The following is a 22,392-nucleotide window of genomic DNA, read 5'->3' on the forward strand; positions in this document are numbered from 1 at the left end:
ATGCCATGCTTTTGTGTTGCTGCAAGTGCTACTTTTGCTTTCTCTGCTTTAAAGGCACACAGACACGTGTTTGCTGCTTTAGCTTTTTGTTGTTGGTAAGCCCATGGCCCATGACTTAGTCAGTAGAATTGAGCCAGTTCTTTGGATGAGTGAAGCCTCTGATGAGTGCTGCAACACAAGTGGCACTGAGCTGAGGCATGCAGTTTCTGTAGTGTAGTGGTCATCACGTTCGCCTCACACGCGAAAGGTCCCCGGTTCGAAACCGGGCAGAAACAATGCTTACCCTTTATGCATCGCTTGATAACTTTCTGCCCATATTTGTGTTTTGAGTCCCTTTTTAATCCAGACACTAAGCTGCAGCCAGGAGGTGCTCGACTCAGTTTCTGTAGTGTAGTGGTCATCACGTTCGCCTAACACGCGAAAGGTCCCCGGTTCGAAACCGGGCAGAAGCAGCTAAGACTTTTTATGCTTCGCATGACAACATTCGTCCTTCATCTAGGTTTTGAATTTCAGTTTATTCCAGACACAAAGCTGCAGCCAGGAAGTGCCCCACTCAGTTAGTTCCTGTAGTGTAGTGGTCATCACGTTCGCCTAACACGCGAAAGGTCCCCGGTTCGAAACCGGGCAGAAACATCTTTGCTGCAGGTGGCCTTTCTGTTCACCTCAAGTGGTGAGAGTTTCAGGGAGGTATGCCTAATCGATGCCCCTTTTGCTCGTCCTCGTTAGTATAGTGGACAGTATCTCCGCCTGTCATGCGGAAGACCGGGGTTCGATTCCCCGACGGGGAGACGGCATTGTTTTTAAGATAAGATAAGATAAGATAATCCTTTATTAGTCCCACAATGGGGAAATTCATATTGTTGCAGCAGCAAAGGGATAGTACAGCACTCAGTAAAAAAATAAAAATAGACGATAAAAAATAAAAAATAAAAATAGTACAATGTATAACAATAATAATAAAAAGTCAGAAAACTCTAAAAATATTTACAATAACTGCACGTGAGAATATTGCACATTGTAATAGTTACACATGGGGGAAAAAAAATTGCACATTTTAATGAATAATAATTTAAAGTGTGTGTGTGATCTATCTGGAGCAGTGCTGGTTGTATAATCTAACAGCAGCAGGAAGGAAGGACCTACGGTACCGCTCCTTCCCACATTTAGGGTGAAGCAGCCTGTCACTGAAGGAGCTGCCCAGTGCTGCCAGAGTCTCATGCATGGGGTGGGAATCATTCTCCAGCATGGATGCCAGCTTGGCTAACATCCTTCTGTCTCCCACCACCTGCACTGGGTCTAAGGGGCTCCCCAGGACAGAGCCGGCCCTCTTAATGAGTTTGTTCAGTCTCTTCCTGTCCGCTGTGAGATGCTACTGCCCCAGCATACCACTCCGTAAAAGATGGCTGATGCCACCACTGTGTCAAAGAAAGTCCTTAGGAGTGCCCCCCGCACTCCAAATGACCTCAGTCTCCTGAGTAGGTAGAGTCTACTCTGACCTTTTTTATAAAGTGCGTTAGTGTTAACTGACCAGTCCAGTTTGTTGTTTAGATGAACACCCAGGTACTTATAAGAGTCCACTCTCTCAATGTCCATTCCTTGGATGTTCACCGGTGGCAAGGTGGATCTGCACCTGCGGAAATCCACCACCAGTTCTTTGGTCTTCCCCACGTTTAACTGGAGGTGGTTCAGCAGACACCAGTCCATGAAGTCCTGGATCAGTTCTCTGTACTCGCTGTCCTCGTCATTGTTTATAAGTCCGACAATTGCTGAGTCATCAGAGAACTTCTGGAGGTGACAGTCCGGTGATCTGTACATGAAGTCAGCCGTGTACAGGGTGAAGAGGAATGGTGCCAAGACCGTTCCCTGAGGGGCCCCTGTGCTGCTGACCACCATATCAGACACACAGTCCCGTGCCCTCAGATACTGTGGTTGGTTGCTGAGGTAGTCCAGTATCCAATTGGACAGGTGACTGTCCACTCCAACATGATCCAGTTTGTCCTTCAGGAGCCCCGGCCGTATGGTGTTAAAAGCACTGGAGAAATCGAAGAAGGTTATTCTCACAGTGCTCCCAGGCTTCTCCAGGTGAGAAAGAGTTCCGTGTAACAGATGGATGATGGCATCATCCACCCCAACGCCAGGCTGGTAAGCAAACTGAAGAGGGTCCATGGATGGGTTCACCAGAGGGCGGAGATGGGTAAGGACCAGCCTCTCCAGTGATTTCATCAAATGTGAAGTCAGTGCCACCGGTCTGTAGCTGTTTAGGTCCTTTGGGTGCTGTGTTTTTGGCACAGGTACCACACAAGATGTTTTCCACAGCTGTGGTACTCTTCCCAGCTTCAGACTCAGGTTAAACATGTGCTCGACTACCCCGCACAGCTGATCTGCACAGGACTTGAGGAGCCTGGCACTGATGCCATCTGGACCCGCAGCTTTCTTCACTTTGATTTTCTTCAGCTCATTCCTCACCTGGGCTGTTGTGAAGGACAGATTGGAGCATGGAGGCTGGGTGTTGGAGTGCGTGAATGGGAAGTTAAAGTTGCCAGCAGATGAACCAGTAGGGGGTGGCTGTGATAAGGGCGTGAGTGTGAGAGACGGGGGAGGGCAGCATGTTGGTGGTGCCACAGAAGGGGGGTACAGCTGTGATGTCTGTGTAGGGGGATGGACATGTGAGTGATCAAATCTATTGAAGAACAAATTGAGTTCGTTCACCCACTTCTGGTCCCCCACCACCTGGGAGTCGGGCTTCTTGTGACCAGAGATGGTTTTAAGGCCTTTCCAAACTCCACTGACATTTTTCTGCTGTAGTTCTTCTTCCAGCTTCTTCCTGTAGCCAGCTTTCCCCTCTCTGATCTTCCTTCTCAGTTCTCTCTGCACAGCTTTCAGCTCATCCTTATCGCCCGATCTGAAGGCCCTCTTTTTCTTTTTTAGGAGAGCCTTTATGTCAGGATTTATCCATGGCTTATTGTTGGAGAAACACCGAACAGTCTTGGTGGGGACAGTGTTCTCCACACAGAAGTTGACATAATCCGTGATGCAATGAGTGAGACTGTCAATGTCCTCCCCATTAGGGTCACACAGTTCTTCCCACACTGTTGTTTCAAAACAGTCCTTTAGAGCCTCTTTAGTCTCCTTAGACCATTTCTTAACTGTGCGGGTGACTGCTGGTTCTCTGTGCACAAGGGGTTTGTACACCGGCAGAAGATGAACCAGATTGTGATCAGATCTTCCAAGGGGAGGGAGAGGTGATGAGTTATAAGCCTCCTTAGTGTTGGCATAAAACAAGTCCAGTATTTTATTGTCTCTGGTGTGGCAGGTTACATATTGTGTGAAGGTGGACAGAGTGGAGGATGGAGAAACATGATTAAAGTCTCCTGAGATGAGAAGGAGGGCTTGTGGGTGCTGTGTCTGCAGCCTGCACACAGCTGCGTGCAGGACGTCACAGGCAGCGTCAGCGTTAGCAGAGGGCGGGACATACGCAGCTATCGCGATAACGTGCGAGAATTCCCTCGGGAGATAGTACGGTCTCATGCTAACGGCTAACAGTTCAATGTTCTTACAGCAGATCTGTTCCTTAATAGCGATGTGCCCAGAGTTACACCATCTTTCATTCACAAATACTGCCAGTCCTCCTCCCTTCCTCTTACCGCTCTCCGCTGTCCTGTCCGCTCGGATGAGGTGAAAGCCGTCCAGAGATACGAGCGTGTCCGGGATGAGCGTGTTGAGCCAGGACTCTGTAAACACCATAACGCTACACTCCCGATACTCCCTCTGATGCCGCGTTAGCGCCGTCAGCTCGTCCATCTTATTGGTGAGAGATCTTACGTTCCCCATAACGATGGAAGGAAGAACCGGTTTATAACGTCTCTTTCTATCCCGACGTAGAGCTCCAGCCCGTCTCCCCCGCTTCCTCCTCCTCAGCTCGCGGGGGATGTCGTGCCTCTCATGCGGTAGCACAGCTGTGTTGCTAAGCGCTAACAGCTGATTCCTGGTGTAAACAATAGGAGCGTGGCTCCGCAAGGGATCTCCAGACACAGTCGTAAACAGCGAAAAAAATAGTGCAAAAACAATAACAAGCACAAGTTTGGTGTCCATTGTGCATAAAAACAAGTACAAACACTTAGCTAACAAAAAGGAAAAACTTAAGTACTTACAAGAAAGGAAAAAAGTAGAAAAAACTCAAACATGAGCAGGAGCTGTTGCAACAGGCAGCCACATCCGCGGCGCCAAAGATGCCGCTAAGCGCATGGCATGGAAGAGTGACTAGTCTGCATCTGATTTTCTTTTTGAGTCTTCTCAAACTGCACGTGGCACATTCCTTGAAGGTAACACTGTTTGGTCTTGGTGACATTAAGTAGAACAAGGGCCTTTCCATGAGATTAGAAGAATGGCCACTGTCCCTGTGTACAGCTCCTGTTTGGCTGGATTCTACCACTGAACCACCAATGCTGCACATTCCCAGCTTCAGACCTTCCTGGCTGAGATGGTGGAATTATGTTGCAGCGAGCAATATGAAAGGAGTTGCAAGCTACTTTTTGTTCCCTTGGCACCTGCTGGTTAAAGGGTATGCGTTGGCCGGGAATCTAACCCGGGTCAACTGCTTGGAAGGCAGCTATGCTCACCACTATACCACCAACGCAGGCGACAAAAGCACCACCCTGTTAGAACCCGTTGCTGCAAGCAAGTGCTGGTTTTGTCTTTGTGGCTCTGTGAAGGGGAGTTGGTCTCCAAGACTTGTTCTTTGGTGAGTAATTGTGCTAGGAGGTCTTTTAGCAGTCAGCTGATCTCTCTGCATCACATCAACAAAGAGAACAACTGCACAACAGCTTTCACCATCACCCCAGCTGTGTGCCACCACATTATTGGTCTATCAGGACTAGCAGAGAGCTTTCACACCCCTTTCCTCCAATGGCTGCACGGTGAGTTTGCTGATGTCACAGCTGGGATTCAGACAAAGAGCTTTTGAATTTCTGGAAAGGGAGGGGACCAGTAGAAGTGATCAAGTCCTGTGGATGAGTGGAGGCTCCCAGCAAGACCCAGGTTCATTTTAGTGGAATACTGCTTGGACTCCTTCTGCTGCACATTGCAAAGTTTCCAGGGATGCAAGGAGACTCTCATAGCCCTGTGGAAGCAGGAGAACACCTGGGTGCCTTTCTGCAAATCTGCTCTCTCATCTGTAAGTTTCATTTCAAAGTTTCATTGACCATGACTGAGATCTTTCTCACTTGTTGTACTGAATTAGTTTGGAATGGGAGGCTTATGTTACTGAGCCAGTTTGGCCATTTAGCATGAAGCAAAGGCTGCTTGTGGAAGATGCAGTTTGTGCTTAGCTGTGGGGACTGGGTGCTTGTGTCTTGTGCCGTTTGCCTGGCTTCACACTTTGATGCCATGCTTTTGTGTTGCTGCAAGTGCTACTTTTGCTTTCTCTGCTTTAAAGGCACACAGACACGTGTTTGCTGCTTTAGCTTTTTGTTGTTGGTAAGCCCATGGCCCATGACTTAGTCAGTAGAATTGAGCCAGTTCTTTGTATGAGTGAAGCCTCTGATGAGTGCTGCAACACAAGTGGCACTGAGCTGAGGCATGCAGTTTCTGTAGTGTAGTGGTCATCACGTTCGCCTCACATGCGAAAGGTCTCCGGTTCGAAACCGGGCAGAAACAATGCTTACCCTTTCTGCATCGCTTGATAACTTTCTGCCCATATGTTTGTTTTGAGTCCCTTTTTAATCCAGACACTAAGCTGCAGCCAGGAGATGCCCATCTCAGTTTCTGTAGTGTAGTGGTCATCACGTTGGCTTTACACGCGAAAGGTCCCCGGTTCGAAACCGGGCAGAAGCAGCTGAGACTTTTTATGCTTCGCATGACAACATTCTTCCTTCATCTAGGTTTTGAATTTCAGTTTATTCCAGACACAAAGCTGCAGCCAGGAAGTGCCCCACTCAGTTAGTTTCTGTAGTGTAGTGGTCATCACGTTCGCCTAACACGCGAAAGGTCCCCGGTTCGAAACCGGGCAGAAACATCTTTGCTGCAGGTGGCCTTTCTGTTCACCTCAAGTGGTGAGAGTTTCAGGGAGGTATGCCTAATCGATGCCCCTTTTGCTCGTCCTCGTTAGTATAGTGGACAGTATCTCCGCCTGTCACGCGGAAGACCGGGGTTCGATTCCCCGACGGGGAGACGGCATTGTTTTTGCCGCTAAGCGCATGGCATGGAAGAGTGACTAGTCTGCATCTGATTTTCTTTTTGAGTCTTCTCAAACTGCACGTGGCACATTCCTTGAAGGTAACACTGTTTGGTCTTGGTGACATTAAGTAGAACAAGGGCCTTTCCATGAGATTAGAAGAATGGCCACTGTCCCTGTGTACAGCTCCTGTTTGGCTGGATTCTACCACTGAACCACCAATGCTGCACATGCCCAGCTTCAGACCTTCCTGGCTGAGATGGTGGAATTATGTTGCAGCGAGCAATATGAAAGCCACTTTTTGTTCCCTTGGCACCTGCTGGTTAAAGGGTATGCGTTGGCCGGGAATCGAACCCGGGTCAACTGCTTGGAAGGCAGCTATGCTCACCACTATACCACCAACACAGGTGACAAAAGCACCACCCTGTTAGAACCCGTTGCTGCAAGCAAGTGCTGGTTTTGTCTTTGTGGCTCTGTGAAGGGGAGTTGGTCTCCAAGACTTGTTCTTTGGTGAGTAATTGTGCTAGGAGGTCTTTTAGCAGTCAGCTGATCTCTCTGCATCACATCAACAAAGAGAACAACTGCACAACAGCTTTCACCATCACCCCAGCTGTGTGCCACCACATTATTGGTCTATCAGGACTAGCAGAGAGCTTTCACACCCCTTTCCTCCAATGGCTGCATGGTGAGTTTGCTGATGTCACAGCTGGGATTCAGACAAAGAGCTTTTAAATTTCTGGAAAGGGAGGGGACCAGTAGAAGTGATCAAGTCCTGTGGATGAGTGGAGGCTCCCAGCAAGACCCAGGTTCATTTTAGTGGAATACTGCTTGGACTCCTTCTGCTGCACATTGCAAAGTTTCCAGGGATGCAAGAAGACTCTCATAGCCCTGTGGAAGCAGGAGAACACCTGGGTGCCTTTCTGCAAATCTGCTCTCTCATCTGTAAGTTTCATTTCAAAGTTTCATTGACCATGACTGAGATCTTTCTCACTTGTTGTACTGAATTAGTTTGGAGTGGGTGGCTTATGTTACTGAGCCAGTTTGGCCATTTAGCATAATGCAAAGGCTGCTTGTGGAAGCTGCAGTTTGTGCTTAGCTGTAGGGACTGGGTGCTTGTGTCTTGTGCCGTTTGCCTGGCTTCACACTTTGATGCCATGCTTTTGTGTTGCTGCAAGTGCTACTTTTGCTTTCTCTGCTTTAAAGGCACACAGACACGTGTTTGCTGCTTTAGCTTTTTGTTGTTGGTAAGCCCATGGCCCATGACTTAGTCAGTAGAATTGAGCCAGTTCTTTGGATGAGTGAAGCCTCTGATGAGTGCTGCAACACAAGTGGCACTGAGCTGAGGCATGCAGTTTCTGTAGTGTAGTGGTCATCACGTTCGCCTCACACGCGAAAGGTCCCCGGTTCGAAACCGGGCAGAAACATCTTTGCTGCAGGTGGCCTTTCTGTTCACCTCAAGTGGAAGAGTGACTAGTCTGCATCTGATTTTCTTTTTGAGTCTTCTCAAACTGCACGTGGCACATTCCTTGAAGGTAACACTGTTTGGTCTTGGTGACATTAAGTAGAACAAGGGCCTTTCCATGAGATTAGAAGAATGGCCACTGTCCCTGTGTACAGCTCCTGTTTGGCTGGATTCTACCATTGAACCACCAATGCTGCACATGCCCAGCTTCAGACCTTCCTGGCTGAGATGGTGGAATTATGTTGCAGCGAGCAATATGAAAGGAGTTGCAAGCTACTTTTTGTTCCCTTGGCACCTGCTGGTTAAAGGGTATGCGTTGGCCGGGAATCGAACCCGGGTCAACTGCTTGGAAGGCAGCTATGCTCACCACAATACCACCAACGCAGGCGACAAAAGCACCACCCTGTTAGAACCCGTTGCTGCAAGCAAGTGCTGGTTTTGTCTTTGTGGCTCTGTGAAGGGGAGTTGGTCTCCAAGACTTGTTCTTTGGTGAGTAATTGTGCTAGGAGGTCTTTTAGCAGTCAGCTGATCTCTCTGCATCACATCAACAAAGAGAACAACTGCACAACAGCTTTCACCATCACCCCAGCTGTGTGCCACCACATTATTGGTCTATCAGGACTAGCAGAGAGCTTTCACACCCCTTTCCTCCAATGGCTGCACGGTGAGTTTGCTGATGTCACAGCTGGGATTCAGACAAAGAGCTTTTAAATTTCTGGAAAGGGAGGGGACCAGTAGAAGTGATCAAGTCCTGTGGATGAGTGGAGGCTCCCAGCAAGACCCAGGTTCATTTTAGTGGAATACTGCTTGGACTCCTTCTGCTGCACATTGCAAAGTTTCCAGGGATGCAAGAAGACTCTCATAGCCCTGTGGAAGCAGGAGAACACCTGGGTGCCTTTCTGCAAATCTGCTCTCTCATCTGTAAGTTTCATTTCAAAGTTTCATTGACCATGACTGAGATCTTTCTCACTTGTTGTACTGAATTAGTTTGGAGTGGGTGGCTTATGTTACTGAGCCAGTTTGGCCATTTAGCATAATGCAAAGGCTGCTTGTGGAAGCTGCAGTTTGTGCTTAGCTGTAGGGACTGGGTGCTTGTGTCTTGTGCCGTTTGCCTGGCTTCACACTTTGATGCCATGCTTTTGTGTTGCTGCAAGTGCTACTTTTGCTTTCTCTGCTTTAAAGGCACACAGACACGTGTTTGCTGCTTTAGCTTTTTGTTGTTGGTAAGCCCATGGCCCATGACTTAGTCAGTAGAATTGAGCCAGTTCTTTGGATGAGTGAAGCCTCTGATGAGTGCTGCAACACAAGTGGCACTGAGCTGAGGCATGCAGTTTCTGTAGTGTAGTGGTCATCACGTTCGCCTCACACGCGAAAGGTCCCCGGTTCGAAACCGGGCAGAAACAATGCTTACCCTTTATGCATCGCTTGATAACTTTCTGCCCATATTTGTGTTTTGAGTCCCTTTTTAATCCAGACACTAAGCTGCAGCCAGGAGGTGCTAGACTCAGTTTCTGTAGTGTAGTGGTCATCACGTTCGCTTTACACGCGAAAGGCCCCCGGTTCGAAACCGGGCAGAAGCAGCTGAGACTTTTTATGCTTCGCATGACAACATTCTTCCTTCATCTATGTTTTGAATTTCAGTTTATTCCAGACACAAAGCTGCAGCCAGGAAGTGCCCCACTCAGTTAGTTTCTGTAGTGTAGTGGTCATCACGTTCGCCTAACACGCGAAAGGTCCCCGGTTCGAAACCGGGCAGAAACATCTTTGCTGCAGGTGGCCTTTCTGTTCACCTCAAGTGGTGAGAGTTTCAGGGAGGTATGCCTTATCGATGCCCCTTTTGCTCGTCCTCGTTAGTATAGTGGACAGTATCTCCGCCTGTCACGCGGAAGACCGGGGTTCGATTCCCCGACGGGGAGACGGCATTGTTTTTGCCGCTAAGCGCATGGCATGGAAGAGTGACTAGTCTGCATCTGATTTTCTTTTTGAGTCTTCTCAAACTGCACGTGGCACATTCCTTGAAGGTAACACTGTTTGGTCTTGGTGACATTAAGTAGAACAAGGGCCTTTCCATGAGATTAGAAGAATGGCCACTGTCCCTGTGTACAGCTCCTGTTTGGCTGGATTCTACCACTGAACCACCAATGCTGCACATGCCCAGCTTCAGACCTTCCTGGCTGAGATGGTGGAATTATGTTGCAGCGAGCAATATGAAAGGAGTTGCAAGCTACTTTTTGTTCACTTGGCACCTGCTGGTTAAAGGGTATGCGTTGGCCGGGAATCGAACCCGGGTCAACTGCTTGGAAGGCAGCTATGCTCACCACAATACCACCAACGCAGGCGACAAAAGCACCACCCTGTTAGAACCCGTTGCTGCAAGCAAGTGCTGGTTTTGTCTTTGTGGCTCTGTGAAGGGGAGTTGGTCTCCAAGACTTGTTCTTTGGTGAGTAATTGTGCTAGGAGGTCTTTTAGCAGTCAGCTGATCTCTCTGCATCACATCAACAAAGAGAACAACTGCACAACAGCTTTCACCATCACCCCAGCTGTGTGCCACCACATTATTGGTCTATCAGGACTAGCAGAGAGCTTTCACACCCCTTTCCTCCAATGGCTGCACGGTGAGTTTGCTGATGTCACAGCTGGGATTCAGACAAAGAGCTTTTGAATTTCTGGAAAGGGAGGGGACCAGTAGAAGTGATCAAGTCCTGTGGATGAGTGGAGGCTCCCAGCAAGACCCAGGTTCATTTTAGTGGAATACCGCTTGGACTCCTTCTGCTGCACATTGCAAAGTTTCCAGGGATGCAAGGAGACTCTCATAGCCCTGTGGAAGCAGGAGAACACCTGGGTGCCTTTCTGCAAATCTGCTCTCTCATCTGTAAGTTTCATTTCAAAGTTTCATTGACCATGACTGAGATCTTTCTCACTTGTTGTACTGAATTAGTTTGGAGTGGGAGGCTTATGTTACTGAGCCAGTTTGGCCATTTAGCATAATGCAAAGGCTGCTTGTGGAAGCTGCAGTTTGTGCTTAGCTGTAGGGACTGGGTGCTTGTGTCTTGTGCCGTTTGCCTGGCTTCACACTTTGATGCCATGCTTTTGTGTTGCTGCAAGTGCTACTTTTGCTTTCTCTGCTTTAAAGGCACACAGACACGTGTTTGCTGCTTTAGCTTTTTGTTGTTGGTAAGCCCATGGCCCATGACTTAGTCAGTAGAATTGAGCCAGTTCTTTGGATGAGTGAAGCCTCTGATGAGTGCTGCAACACAAGTGGCACTGAGCTGAGGCATGCAGTTTCTGTAGTGTAGTGGTCATCACGTTCGCCTCACACGCGAAAGGTCCCCGGTTCGAAACCGGGCAGAAACAATGCTTACCCTTTATGCATCGCTTGATAACTTTCTGCCCATATTTGTGTTTTGAGTCCTTTTTTAATCCAGACACTAAGCTGCAGCCAGGAGGTGCTAGACTCAGTTTCTGTAGTGTAGTGGTCATCACGTTCGCTTTACACGCGAAAGGTCCCCGGTTCGAAACCGGGCAGAAACATCTTTGCTGCAGGTGGCCTTTCTGTTCACCTCAAGTGGAAGAGTGACTAGTCTGCATCTGATTTTCTTTTTGAGTCTTCTCAAACTGCACGTGGCACATTCCTTGAAGGTAACACTGTTTGGTCTTGGTGACATTAAGTAGAACAAGGGCCTTTCCATGAGATTAGAAGAATGGCCACTGTCCCTGTGTACAGCTCCTGTTTGGCTGGATTCTACCACTGAACCACCAATGCTGCACATGCCCAGCTTCAGACCTTCCTGGCTGAGATGGTGGAATTATGTTGCAGCGAGCAATATGAAAGTAGTTGCAAGCTACTTTTTGTTCCCTTGGCACCTGCTGGTTAAAGGGTATGCGTTGGCCGGGAATCTAACCCGGGTCAACTGCTTGGAAGGCAGCTATGCTCACCACTATACCACCAACGCAGGCGACAAAAGCACCACCCTGTTAGAACCCGTTGCTGCAAGCAAGTGCTGGTTTTGTCTTTGTGGCTCTGTGAAGGGGAGTTGGTCTCCACGACTTGTTCTTTGGTGAGTAATTGTGCTAGGAGGTCTTTTAGCAGTCAGCTGATCTCTCTGCATCACATCAACTAAGAGAACAACTGCACAACAGCTTTCACCATCACCCCAGCTGTGTGCCACCACATTATTGGTCTATCAGGACTAGCAGAGAGCTTTCACACCCCTTTCCTCCAATGGCTGCACGGTGAGTTTGCTGATGTCACAGCTGGGATTCAGACAAAGAGCTTTTGAATTTCTGGAAAGGGAGGGGACCAGTAGAAGTGATCAAGTCCTGTGGATGAGTGGAGGCTCCCAGCAAGACCCAGGTTCATTTTAGTGGAATACTGCTTGGACTCCTTCTGCTGCACATTGCAAAGTTTCCAGGGATGCAAGGAGACTCTCATAGCCCTGTGGAAGCAGGAGAACACCTGGGTGCCTTTCTGCAAATCTGCTCTCTCATCTGTAAGTTTCATTTCAAAGTTTCATTGACCATGACTGAGATCTTTCTCACTTGTTGTACTGAATTAGTTTGGAGTGGGAGGCTTATGTTACTGAGCCAGTTTGGCCATTTAGCATAATGCAAAGGCTGCTTGTGGAAGCTGCAGTTTGTGCTTAGCTGTAGGGACTGGGTGCTTGTGTCTTGTGCCGTTTGTCTGGCTTCACACTTTGATGCCATGCTTTTGTGTTGCTGCAAGTGCTACTTTTGCTTTCTCTGCTTTAAAGGCACACAGACACGTGTTTGCTGCTTTAGCTTTTTGCTGTTGGTAAGCCCATGGCCCATGACTTAGTCAGTAGAATTGAGCCAGTTCTTTGGATGAGTGAAGCCTCTGATGAGTGCTGCAACACAAGTGGCACTGAGCTGAGGCATGCAGTTTCTGTAGTGTAGTGGTCATCACGTTCGCCTCACACGCGAAAGGTCCCCGGTTCGAAACCGGGCAGAAACAATGCTTACCCTTTATGCATCGCTTGATAACTTTTTAATCCAGACACTAAGCTGCAGCCAGGAGGTGCTAGACTCAGTTTCTGAAGTGTAGTGGTCAAGTGTAGTGGCCAGCCAAACAGCCAAATCACGTTTGCTTTACACGCGAAAGGTCCCCGGTTCGAAACCGGGCAGAAGCAGCTGAGACTTTTTATGCTTCGCATGACAACATTTTTCCTTCATCTAGGTTTTGAATTTCAGTTTATTCCAGACACAAAGCTGCAGCCAGGAAGTGCCCCACTCAGTTAGTTTCTGTAGTGTAGTGGTCATCACGTTCGCCTAACACGCGAAAGGTCCCCGGTTCGAAACCGGGCAGAAACATCTTTGCTGCAGGTGGCCTTTCTGTTCACCTCAAGTGGTGAGAGTTTCAGGGAGGTATGCCTAATCGATGCCCCTTTTGCTCGTCCTCGTTAGTATAGTGGACAGTATCTCCGCCTGTCACGCGGAAGACCGGGGTTCGATTCCCCGACGGGGAGACGGCATTGTTTTTGCCGCTAAGCGCATGGCATGGAAGAGTGACTAGTCTGCATCTGATTTTCTTTTTGAGTCTTCTCAAACTGCACGTGGCACATTCCTTGAAGGTAACACTGTTTGGTCTTGGTGACATTAAGTAGAAAAAGGGCCTTTCCATGAGATTAGAAGAATGGCCACTGTCCCTGTGTACAGCTCCTGTTTGGCTGGATTTCAGATTGCCTCAGATGCTCACCACTATACCACCAACGCAGGCGACAAAAGCACCACCCTGTTAGAACCCGTTGCTGCAAGCAAGTGCTGGTTTTGTCTTTGTGGCTCTGTGAAGGGGAGTTGGTCTCCAAGACTTGTTCTTTGGTGAGTAATTGTGCTAGGAGGTCTTTTAGCAGTCAGCTGATCTCTCTGCATCACATCAACAAAGAGAACAACTGCACAACAGCTTTCACCATCACCCCAGCTGTGTGCCACCACATTATTGGTCTATCAGGACTAGCAGAGAGCTTTCACACCCCTTTCCTCCAATGGCTGCACGGTGAGTTTGCTGATGTCACAGCTGGGATTCAGACAAAGAGCTTTTGAATTTCTGGAAAGGGAGGGGACCAGTAGAAGTGATCAAGTCCTGTGGATGAGTGGAGGCTCCCAGCAAGACCCAGGTTCATTTTAGTGGAATACTGCTTGGACTCCTTCTGCTGCACATTGCAAAGTTTCCAGGGATGCAAGGAGACTCTCATAGCCCTGTGGAAGCAGGAGAACACCTGGGTGCCTTTCTGCAAATCTGCTCTCTCATCTGTAAGTTTCATTTCAAAGTTTCATTGACCATGACTGAGATCTTTCTCACTTGTTGTACTGAATTAGTTTGGAATGGGAGGCTTATGTTACTGAGCCAGTTTGGCCATTTAGCATGAAGCAAAGGCTGCTTGTGGAAGATGCAGTTTGTGCTTAGCTGTGGGGACTGGGTGCTTGTGTCTTGTGCCGTTTGCCTGGCTTCACACTTTGATGCCATGCTTTTGTGTTGCTGCAAGTGCTACTTTTGCTTTCTCTGCTTTAAAGGCACACAGACACGTGTTTGCTGCTTTAGCTTTTTGTTGTTGGTAAGCCCATGGCCCATGACTTAGTCAGTAGAATTGAGCCAGTTCTTTGGATGAGTGAAGCCTCTGATGAGTGCTGCAACACAAGTGGCACTGAGCTGAGGCATGCAGTTTCTGTAGTGTAGTGGTCATCACGTTCGCCTCACATGCGAAAGGTCTCCGGTTCGAAACCGGGCAGAAACAATGCTTACCCTTTCTGCATCGCTTGATAACTTTCTGCCCATATGTTTGTTTTGAGTCCCTTTTTAATCCAGACACTAAGCTGCAGCCAGGAGATGCCCATCTCAGTTTCTGTAGTGTAGTGGTCATCACGTTGGCTTTACACGCGAAAGGTCCCCGGTTCGAAACCGGGCAGAAGCAGCTGAGACTTTTTATGCTTCGCATGACAACATTCTTCCTTCATCTAGGTTTTGAATTTCAGTTTATTCCAGACACAAAGCTGCAGCCAGGAAGTGCCCCACTCAGTTAGTTTCTGTAGTGTAGTGGTCATCACGTTCGCCTAACACGCGAAAGGTCCCCGGTTCGAAACCGGGCAGAAAGATCTTTGCTGCAGGTGGCCTTTCTGTTCACCTCAAGTGGTGAGAGTTTCAGGGAGGTATGCCTAATCGATGCCCCTTTTGCTCGTCCTCGTTAGTATAGTGGACAGTATCTCCGCCTGTCACGCGGAAGACCGGGGTTCGATTCCCCGACGGGGAGACGGCATTGTTTTTGCCGCTAAGCGCATGGCATGGAAGAGTGACTAGTCTGCATCTGATTTTCTTTTTGAGTCTTCTCAAACTGCACGTGGCACATTCCTTGAAGGTAACACTGTTTGGTCTTGGTGACATTAAGTAGAACAAGGGCCTTTCCATGAGATTAGAAGAATGGCCACTGTCCCTGTGTACAGCTCCTGTTTGGCTGGATTCTACCACTGAACCACCAATGCTGCACATGCCCAGCTTCAGACCTTCCTGGCTGAGATGGTGGAATTATGTTGCAGCGAGCAATATGAAAGCTACTTTTTGTTCCCTTGGCACCTGCTGGTTAAAGGGTATGCGTTGGCCGGGAATCGAACCCGGGTCAACTGCTTGGAAGGCAGCTATGCTCACCACTATACCACCAACGCAGGTGACAAAAGCACCACCCTGTTAGAACCCGTTGCTGCAAGCAAGTGCTGGTTTTGTCTTTGTGGCTCTGTGAAGGGGAGTTGGTCTCCAAGACTTGTTCTTTGGTGAGTAATTGTGCTAGGAGGTCTTTTAGCAGTCAGCTGATCTCTCTGCATCACATCAACAAAGAGAACAACTGCACAACAGCTTTCACCATCACCCCAGCTGTGTGCCACCACATTATTGGTCTATCAGGACTAGCAGAGAGCTTTCACACCCCTTTCCTCCAATGGCTGCACGGTGAGTTTGCTGATGTCACAGCTGGGATTCAGACAAAGAGCTTTTAAATTTCTGGAAAGGGAGGGGACCAGTAGAAGTGATCAAGTCCTGTGGATGAGTGGAGGCTCCCAGCAAGACCCAGGTTCATTTTAGTGGAATACTGCTTGGACTCCTTCTGCTGCACATTGCAAAGTTTCCAGGGATGCAAGAAGACTCTCATAGCCCTGTGGAAGCAGGAGAACACCTGGGTGCCTTTCTGCAAATCTGCTCTCTCATCTGTAAGTTTCATTTCAAAGTTTCATTGACCATGACTGAGATCTTTCTCACTTGTTGTACTGAATTAGTTTGGAGTGGGTGGCTTATGTTACTGAGCCAGTTTGGCCATTTAGCATAATGCAAAGGCTGCTTGTGGAAGCTGCAGTTTGTGCTTAGCTGTAGGGACTGGGTGCTTGTGTCTTGTGCCGTTTGCCTGGCTTCACACTTTGATGCCATGCTTTTGTGTTGCTGCAAGTGCTACTTTTGCTTTCTCTGCTTTAAAGGCACACAGACACGTGTTTGCTGCTTTAGCTTTTTGCTGTTGGTAAGCCCATGGCCCATGACTTAGTCAGTAGAATTGAGCCAGTTCTTTGGATGAGTGAAGCCTCTGATGAGTGCTGCAACACAAGTGGCACTGAGCTGAGGCATGCAGTTTCTGTAGTGTAGTGGTCATCACGTTCGCCTCACACGCGAAAGGTCCCCGGTTCGAAACCGGGCAGAAACAATGCTTACCCTTTATGCATCGCTTGATAACTTTTTAATCCAGACACTAAGCTGCAGCCAGGAGGTGCTAGACTCAGTTTCTGAAGTGTAGTGGTCAAGTGTAGTGGCCAGCCAAACAGCCAAATCACGTTTGCTTTACACGCGAAAGGTCCCCGGTTCGAAACCGGGCAGAAGCAGCTGAGACTTTTTATGCTTCGCATGACAACATTTTTCCTTCATCTAGGTTTTGAATTTCAGTTTATTCCAGACACAAAGCTGCAGCCAGGAAGTGCCCCACTCAGTTAGTTTCTGTAGTGTAGTGGTCATCACGTTCGCCTAACACGCGAAAGGTCCCCGGTTCGAAACCGGGCAGAAACATCTTTGCTGCAGGTGGCCTTTCTGTTCACCTCAAGTGGTGAGAGTTTCAGGGAGGTATGCCTAATCGATGCCCCTTTTGCTCGTCCTCGTTAGTATAGTGGACAGTATCTCCGCCTGTCACGCGGAAGACCGGGGTTCGATTCCCCGACGGGGAGACGGCATTGTTTTTGCCGCTAAGCGCATGGCATGGAAGAGTGACTAGTCTGCATCTGATTTTCTTTTTGAGTCTTCTCAAACTGCACGTGGCACATTCCTTGAAGGTAACACTGTTTGGTCTTGGTGACATTAAGTAGAAAAAGGGCCTTTCCATGAGATTAGAAGAATGGCCACTGTCCCTGTGTACAGCTCCTGTTTGGCTGGATTTCAGATTGCCTCAGATGCTCACCACTATACCACCAACGCAGGCGACAAAAGCACCACCCTGTTAGAACCCGTTGCTGCAAGCAAGTGCTGGTTTTGTCTTTGTGGCTCTGTGAAGGGGAGTTGGTCTCCAAGACTTGTTCTTTGGTGAGTAATTGTGCTAGGAGGTCTTTTAGCAGTCAGCTGATCTCTCTGCATCACATCAACAAAGAGAACAACTGCACAACAGCTTTCACCATCACCCCAGCTGTGTGCCACCACATTATTGGTCTATCAGGACTAGCAGAGAGCTTTCACACCCCTTTCCTCCAATGGCTGCACGGTGAGTTTGCTGATGTCACAGCTGGGATTCAGACAAAGAGCTTTTGAATTTCTGGAAAGGGAGGGGACCAGTAGAAGTGATCAAGTCCTGTGGATGAGTGGAGGCTCCCAGCAAGACCCAGGTTCATTTTAGTGGAATACTGCTTGGACTCCTTCTGCTGCACATTGCAAAGTTTCCAGGGATGCAAGGAGACTCTCATAGCCCTGTGGAAGCAGGAGAACACCTGGGTGCCTTTCTGCAAATCTGCTCTCTCATCTGTAAGTTTCATTTCAAAGTTTCATTGACCATGACTGAGATCTTTCTCACTTGTTGTACTGAATTAGTTTGGAATGGGAGGCTTATGTTACTGAGCCAGTTTGGCCATTTAGCATGAAGCAAAGGCTGCTTGTGGAAGATGCAGTTTGTGCTTAGCTGTGGGGACTGGGTGCTTGTGTCTTGTGCCGTTTGCCTGGCTTCACACTTTGATGCCATGCTTTTGTGTTGCTGCAAGTGCTACTTTTGCTTTCTCTGCTTTAAAGGCACACAGACACGTGTTTGCTGCTTTAGCTTTTTGTTGTTGGTAAGCCCATGGCCCATGACTTAGTCAGTAGAATTGAGCCAGTTCTTTGGATGAGTGAAGCCTCTGATGAGTGCTGCAACACAAGTGGCACTGAGCTGAGGCATGCAGTTTCTGTAGTGTAGTGGTCATCACGTTCGCCTCACATGCGAAAGGTCTCCGGTTCGAAACCGGGCAGAAACAATGCTTACCCTTTCTGCATCGCTTGATAACTTTCTGCCCATATGTTTGTTTTGAGTCCCTTTTTAATCCAGACACTAAGCTGCAGCCAGGAGATGCCCATCTCAGTTTCTGTAGTGTAGTGGTCATCACGTTGGCTTTACACGCGAAAGGTCCCCGGTTCGAAACCGGGCAGAAGCAGCTGAGACTTTTTATGCTTCGCATGACAACATTCTTCCTTCATCTAGGTTTTGAATTTCAGTTTATTCCAGACACAAAGCTGCAGCCAGGAAGTGCCCCACTCAGTTAGTTTCTGTAGTGTAGTGGTCATCACGTTCGCCTAACACGCGAAAGGTCCCCGGTTCGAAACCGGGCAGAAAGATCTTTGCTGCAGGTGGCCTTTCTGTTCACCTCAAGTGGTGAGAGTTTCAGGGAGGTATGCCTAATCGATGCCCCTTTTGCTCGTCCTCGTTAGTATAGTGGACAGTATCTCCGCCTGTCACGCGGAAGACCGGGGTTCGATTCCCCGACGGGGAGACGGCATTGTTTTTGCCGCTAAGCGCATGGCATGGAAGAGTGACTAGTCTGCATCTGATTTTCTTTTTGAGTCTTCTCAAACTGCACGTGGCACATTCCTTGAAGGTAACACTGTTTGGTCTTGGTGACATTAAGTAGAACAAGGGCCTTTCCATGAGATTAGAAGAATGGCCACTGTCCCTGTGTACAGCTCCTGTTTGGCTGGATTCTACCACTGAACCACCAATGCTGCACATGCCCAGCTTCAGACCTTCCTGGCTGAGATGGTGGAATTATGTTGCAGCGAGCAATATGAAAGCTACTTTTTGTTCCCTTGGCACCTGCTGGTTAAAGGGTATGCGTTGGCCGGGAATCGAACCCGGGTCAACTGCTTGGAAGGCAGCTATGCTCACCACTATACCACCAACGCAGGTGACAAAAGCACCACCCTGTTAGAACCCGTTGCTGCAAGCAAGTGCTGGTTTTGTCTTTGTGGCTCTGTGAAGGGGAGTTGGTCTCCAAGACTTGTTCTTTGGTGAGTAATTGTGCTAGGAGGTCTTTTAGCAGTCAGCTGATCTCTCTGCATCACATCAACAAAGAGAACAACTGCACAACAGCTTTCACCATCACCCCAGCTGTGTGCCACCACATTATTGGTCTATCAGGACTAGCAGAGAGCTTTCACACCCCTTTCCTCCAATGGCTGCACGGTGAGTTTGCTGATGTCACAGCTGGGATTCAGACAAAGAGCTTTTAAATTTCTGGAAAGGGAGGGGACCAGTAGAAGTGATCAAGTCCTGTGGATGAGTGGAGGCTCCCAGCAAGACCCAGGTTCATTTTAGTGGAATACTGCTTGGACTCCTTCTGCTGCACATTGCAAAGTTTCCAGGGATGCAAGAAGACTCTCATAGCCCTGTGGAAGCAGGAGAACACCTGGGTGCCTTTCTGCAAATCTGCTCTCTCATCTGTAAGTTTCATTTCAAAGTTTCATTGACCATGACTGAGATCTTTCTCACTTGTTGTACTGAATTAGTTTGGAGTGGGTGGCTTATGTTACTGAGCCAGTTTGGCCATTTAGCATAATGCAAAGGCTGCTTGTGGAAGCTGCAGTTTGTGCTTAGCTGTAGGGACTGGGTGCTTGTGTCTTGTGCCGTTTGCCTGGCTTCACACTTTGATGCCATGCTTTTGTGTTGCTGCAAGTGCTACTTTTGCTTTCTCTGCTTTAAAGGCACACAGACACGTGTTTGCTGCTTTAGCTTTTTGTTGTTGGTAAGCCCATGGCCCATGACTTAGTCAGTAGAATTGAGCCAGTTCTTTGGATGAGTGAAGCCTCTGATGAGTGCTGCAACACAAGTGGCACTGAGCTGAGGCATGCAGTTTCTGTAGTGTAGTGGTCATCACGTTCGCCTCACACGCGAAAGGTCCCCGGTTCGAAACCGGGCAGAAACAATGCTTACCCTTTATGCATCGCTTGATAACTTTCTGCCCATATTTGTGTTTTGAGTCCCTTTTTAATCCAGACACTAAGCTGCAGCCAGGAGGTGCTCGACTCAGTTTCTGTAGTGTAGTGGTCATCACGTTCGCCTAACACGCGAAAGGTCCCAGGTTCGAAACCGGGCAGAAGCAGCTAAGACTTTTTATGCTTCGCATGACAACATTCTTCCTTCATCTATGTTTTGAATTTCAGTTTATTCCAGACACAAAGCTGCAGCCAGGAAGTGCCCCACTCAGTTAGTTCCTGTAGTGTAGTGGTCATCACGTTCGCCTAACACGCGAAAGGTCCCCGGTTCGAAACCGGGCAGAAACATCTTTGCTGCAGGTGGCCTTTCTGTTCACCTCAAGTGGTGAGAGTTTCAGGGAGGTATGCCTAATCGATGCCCCTTTTGCTCGTCCTCGTTAGTATAGTGGACAGTATCTCCGCCTGTCATGCGGAAGACCGGGGTTCGATTCCCCGACGGGGAGACGGCATTGTTTTTAAGATAAGATAAGATAAGATAATCCTTTATTAGTCCCACAATGGGGAAATTCATATTGTTGCAGCAGCAAAGGGATAGTACAGCACTCAGTAAAAAAATAAAAATAGACGATAAAAAATAAAAAATAAAAATAGTACAATGTATAACAATAATAATAAAAAGTCAGAAAACTCTAAAAATATTTACAATAACTGCACGTGAGAATATTGCACATTGTAATAGTTACACATGGGGGAAAAAAAATTGCACATTTTAATGAATAATAATTTAAAGTGTGTGTGTGATCTATCTGGAGCAGTGCTGGTTGTATAATCTAACAGCAGCAGGAAGGAAGGACCTACGGTACCGCTCCTTCCCACATTTAGGGTGAAGCAGCCTGTCACTGAAGGAGCTGCCCAGTGCTGCCAGAGTCTCATGCATGGGGTGGGAATCATTCTCCAGCATGGATGCCAGCTTGGCTAACATCCTTCTGTCTCCCACCACCTGCACTGGGTCTAAGGGGCTCCCCAGGACAGAGCCGGCCCTCTTAATGAGTTTGTTCAGTCTCTTCCTGTCCGCTGTAGAGATGCTACTGCCCCAGCATACCACTCCGTAAAAGATGGCTGATGCCACCACTGTGTCAAAGAAAGTCCTTAGGAGTGCCCCCCGCACTCCAAATGACCTCAGTCTCCTGAGTAGGTAGAGTCTACTCTGACCTTTTTTATAAAGTGCGTTAGTGTTAACTGACCAGTCCAGTTTGTTGTTTAGATGAACACCCAGGTACTTATAAGAGTCCACTCTCTCAATGTCCATTCCTTGGATGTTCACCGGTGGCAAGGTGGATCTGCACCTGCGGAAATCCACCACCAGTTCTTTGGTCTTCCCCACGTTTAACTGGAGGTGGTTCAGCAGACACCAGTCCATGAAGTCCTGGATCAGTTCTCTGTACTCGCTGTCCTCGTCATTGTTTATAAGTCCGACAATTGCTGAGTCATCAGAGAACTTCTGGAGGTGACAGTCCGGTGATCTGTACATGAAGTCAGCCGTGTACAGGGTGAAGAGGAATGGTGCCAAGACCGTTCCCTGAGGGGCCCCTGTGCTGCTGACCACCATATCAGACACACAGTCCCGTGCCCTCAGATACTGTGGTTGGTTGCTGAGGTAGTCCAGTATCCAATTGGACAGGTGACTGTCCACTCCAACATGATCCAGTTTGTCCTTCAGGAGCCCCGGCCGTATGGTGTTAAAAGCACTGGAGAAATCGAAGAAGGTTATTCTCACAGTGCTCCCAGGCTTCTCCAGGTGAGAAAGAGTTCCGTGTAACAGATGGATGATGGCATCATCCACCCCAACGCCAGGCTGGTAAGCAAACTGAAGAGGGTCCATGGATGGGTTCACCAGAGGGCGGAGATGGGTAAGGACCAGCCTCTCCAGTGATTTCATCAAATGTGAAGTCAGTGCCACCGGTCTGTAGCTGTTTAGGTCCTTTGGGTGCTGTGTTTTTGGCACAGGTACCACACAAGATGTTTTCCACAGCTGTGGTACTCTTCCCAGCTTCAGACTCAGGTTAAACATGTGCTCGACTACCCCGCACAGCTGATCTGCACAGGACTTGAGGAGCCTGGCACTGATGCCATCTGGACCCGCAGCTTTCTTCACTTTGATTTTCTTCAGCTCATTCCTCACCTGGGCTGTTGTGAAGGACAGATTGGAGCATGGAGGCTGGGTGTTGGAGTGCGTGAATGGGAAGTTAAAGTTGCCAGCAGATGAACCAGTAGGGGGTGGCTGTGATAAGGGCGTGAGTGTGAGAGACGGGGGAGGGCAGCATGTTGGTGGTGCCACAG

General features: G+C 48.5%; 27 non-coding genes across 27 annotated transcripts; 22 read left to right on the forward strand and 5 right to left on the reverse strand.

The window, feature by feature from the left end:
- Positions 1 to 202: 202 nt before the first annotated feature.
- On the forward strand, positions 203 to 275 carry trnav-cac (transfer RNA valine (anticodon CAC)). Its single transcript has one exon. It is a non-coding gene; the product is annotated as a tRNA-Val (tRNA).
- Positions 276 to 4,564: 4,289 nt separating this feature from the next.
- trnag-ucc (transfer RNA glycine (anticodon UCC)) lies at positions 4,565 to 4,636 on the reverse strand. Its single transcript has one exon. It is a non-coding gene; the product is annotated as a tRNA-Gly (tRNA).
- Positions 4,637 to 5,759: 1,123 nt separating this feature from the next.
- trnav-uac (transfer RNA valine (anticodon UAC)) lies at positions 5,760 to 5,832 on the forward strand. Its single transcript has one exon. It is a non-coding gene; the product is annotated as a tRNA-Val (tRNA).
- Positions 5,833 to 5,940: 108 nt separating this feature from the next.
- On the forward strand, positions 5,941 to 6,013 carry trnav-aac (transfer RNA valine (anticodon AAC)). Its single transcript has one exon. It is a non-coding gene; the product is annotated as a tRNA-Val (tRNA).
- Positions 6,014 to 6,096: 83 nt separating this feature from the next.
- On the forward strand, positions 6,097 to 6,168 carry trnad-guc (transfer RNA aspartic acid (anticodon GUC)). The gene has a single exon. It is a non-coding gene; the product is annotated as a tRNA-Asp (tRNA).
- A 337-nt stretch (positions 6,169 to 6,505) lies between these two features.
- trnag-ucc (transfer RNA glycine (anticodon UCC)) lies at positions 6,506 to 6,577 on the reverse strand. The gene has a single exon. It is a non-coding gene; the product is annotated as a tRNA-Gly (tRNA).
- A 946-nt stretch (positions 6,578 to 7,523) lies between these two features.
- On the forward strand, positions 7,524 to 7,596 carry trnav-cac (transfer RNA valine (anticodon CAC)). The gene has a single exon. It is a non-coding gene; the product is annotated as a tRNA-Val (tRNA).
- A 1,368-nt stretch (positions 7,597 to 8,964) lies between these two features.
- On the forward strand, positions 8,965 to 9,037 carry trnav-cac (transfer RNA valine (anticodon CAC)). The gene has a single exon. It is a non-coding gene; the product is annotated as a tRNA-Val (tRNA).
- Positions 9,038 to 9,141: 104 nt separating this feature from the next.
- On the forward strand, positions 9,142 to 9,214 carry trnav-uac (transfer RNA valine (anticodon UAC)). Its single transcript has one exon. It is a non-coding gene; the product is annotated as a tRNA-Val (tRNA).
- A 108-nt stretch (positions 9,215 to 9,322) lies between these two features.
- trnav-aac (transfer RNA valine (anticodon AAC)) lies at positions 9,323 to 9,395 on the forward strand. The gene has a single exon. It is a non-coding gene; the product is annotated as a tRNA-Val (tRNA).
- An 83-nt stretch (positions 9,396 to 9,478) lies between these two features.
- On the forward strand, positions 9,479 to 9,550 carry trnad-guc (transfer RNA aspartic acid (anticodon GUC)). Its single transcript has one exon. It is a non-coding gene; the product is annotated as a tRNA-Asp (tRNA).
- A 1,365-nt stretch (positions 9,551 to 10,915) lies between these two features.
- Positions 10,916 to 10,988, forward strand: trnav-cac (transfer RNA valine (anticodon CAC)). Its single transcript has one exon. It is a non-coding gene; the product is annotated as a tRNA-Val (tRNA).
- Positions 10,989 to 11,092: 104 nt separating this feature from the next.
- On the forward strand, positions 11,093 to 11,165 carry trnav-uac (transfer RNA valine (anticodon UAC)). Its single transcript has one exon. It is a non-coding gene; the product is annotated as a tRNA-Val (tRNA).
- A 350-nt stretch (positions 11,166 to 11,515) lies between these two features.
- On the reverse strand, positions 11,516 to 11,587 carry trnag-ucc (transfer RNA glycine (anticodon UCC)). Its single transcript has one exon. It is a non-coding gene; the product is annotated as a tRNA-Gly (tRNA).
- Positions 11,588 to 12,533: 946 nt separating this feature from the next.
- On the forward strand, positions 12,534 to 12,606 carry trnav-cac (transfer RNA valine (anticodon CAC)). The gene has a single exon. It is a non-coding gene; the product is annotated as a tRNA-Val (tRNA).
- Positions 12,607 to 12,889: 283 nt separating this feature from the next.
- Positions 12,890 to 12,962, forward strand: trnav-aac (transfer RNA valine (anticodon AAC)). Its single transcript has one exon. It is a non-coding gene; the product is annotated as a tRNA-Val (tRNA).
- An 83-nt stretch (positions 12,963 to 13,045) lies between these two features.
- trnad-guc (transfer RNA aspartic acid (anticodon GUC)) lies at positions 13,046 to 13,117 on the forward strand. The gene has a single exon. It is a non-coding gene; the product is annotated as a tRNA-Asp (tRNA).
- Positions 13,118 to 14,487: 1,370 nt separating this feature from the next.
- Positions 14,488 to 14,560, forward strand: trnav-uac (transfer RNA valine (anticodon UAC)). The gene has a single exon. It is a non-coding gene; the product is annotated as a tRNA-Val (tRNA).
- A 264-nt stretch (positions 14,561 to 14,824) lies between these two features.
- On the forward strand, positions 14,825 to 14,896 carry trnad-guc (transfer RNA aspartic acid (anticodon GUC)). Its single transcript has one exon. It is a non-coding gene; the product is annotated as a tRNA-Asp (tRNA).
- Positions 14,897 to 15,233: 337 nt separating this feature from the next.
- On the reverse strand, positions 15,234 to 15,305 carry trnag-ucc (transfer RNA glycine (anticodon UCC)). The gene has a single exon. It is a non-coding gene; the product is annotated as a tRNA-Gly (tRNA).
- Positions 15,306 to 16,251: 946 nt separating this feature from the next.
- trnav-cac (transfer RNA valine (anticodon CAC)) lies at positions 16,252 to 16,324 on the forward strand. Its single transcript has one exon. It is a non-coding gene; the product is annotated as a tRNA-Val (tRNA).
- A 283-nt stretch (positions 16,325 to 16,607) lies between these two features.
- trnav-aac (transfer RNA valine (anticodon AAC)) lies at positions 16,608 to 16,680 on the forward strand. The gene has a single exon. It is a non-coding gene; the product is annotated as a tRNA-Val (tRNA).
- An 83-nt stretch (positions 16,681 to 16,763) lies between these two features.
- Positions 16,764 to 16,835, forward strand: trnad-guc (transfer RNA aspartic acid (anticodon GUC)). The gene has a single exon. It is a non-coding gene; the product is annotated as a tRNA-Asp (tRNA).
- A 1,370-nt stretch (positions 16,836 to 18,205) lies between these two features.
- On the forward strand, positions 18,206 to 18,278 carry trnav-uac (transfer RNA valine (anticodon UAC)). Its single transcript has one exon. It is a non-coding gene; the product is annotated as a tRNA-Val (tRNA).
- A 264-nt stretch (positions 18,279 to 18,542) lies between these two features.
- Positions 18,543 to 18,614, forward strand: trnad-guc (transfer RNA aspartic acid (anticodon GUC)). The gene has a single exon. It is a non-coding gene; the product is annotated as a tRNA-Asp (tRNA).
- Positions 18,615 to 18,951: 337 nt separating this feature from the next.
- trnag-ucc (transfer RNA glycine (anticodon UCC)) lies at positions 18,952 to 19,023 on the reverse strand. Its single transcript has one exon. It is a non-coding gene; the product is annotated as a tRNA-Gly (tRNA).
- A 946-nt stretch (positions 19,024 to 19,969) lies between these two features.
- trnav-cac (transfer RNA valine (anticodon CAC)) lies at positions 19,970 to 20,042 on the forward strand. Its single transcript has one exon. It is a non-coding gene; the product is annotated as a tRNA-Val (tRNA).
- Positions 20,043 to 22,392: the final 2,350 nt, after the last annotated feature.

This window comes from Trichomycterus rosablanca, unplaced genomic scaffold, assembly GCF_030014385.1.
Source record: "Trichomycterus rosablanca isolate fTriRos1 unplaced genomic scaffold, fTriRos1.hap1 scaffold_95, whole genome shotgun sequence".
Classification (NCBI taxonomy): Eukaryota; Metazoa; Chordata; class Actinopteri; order Siluriformes; family Trichomycteridae; genus Trichomycterus; species Trichomycterus rosablanca.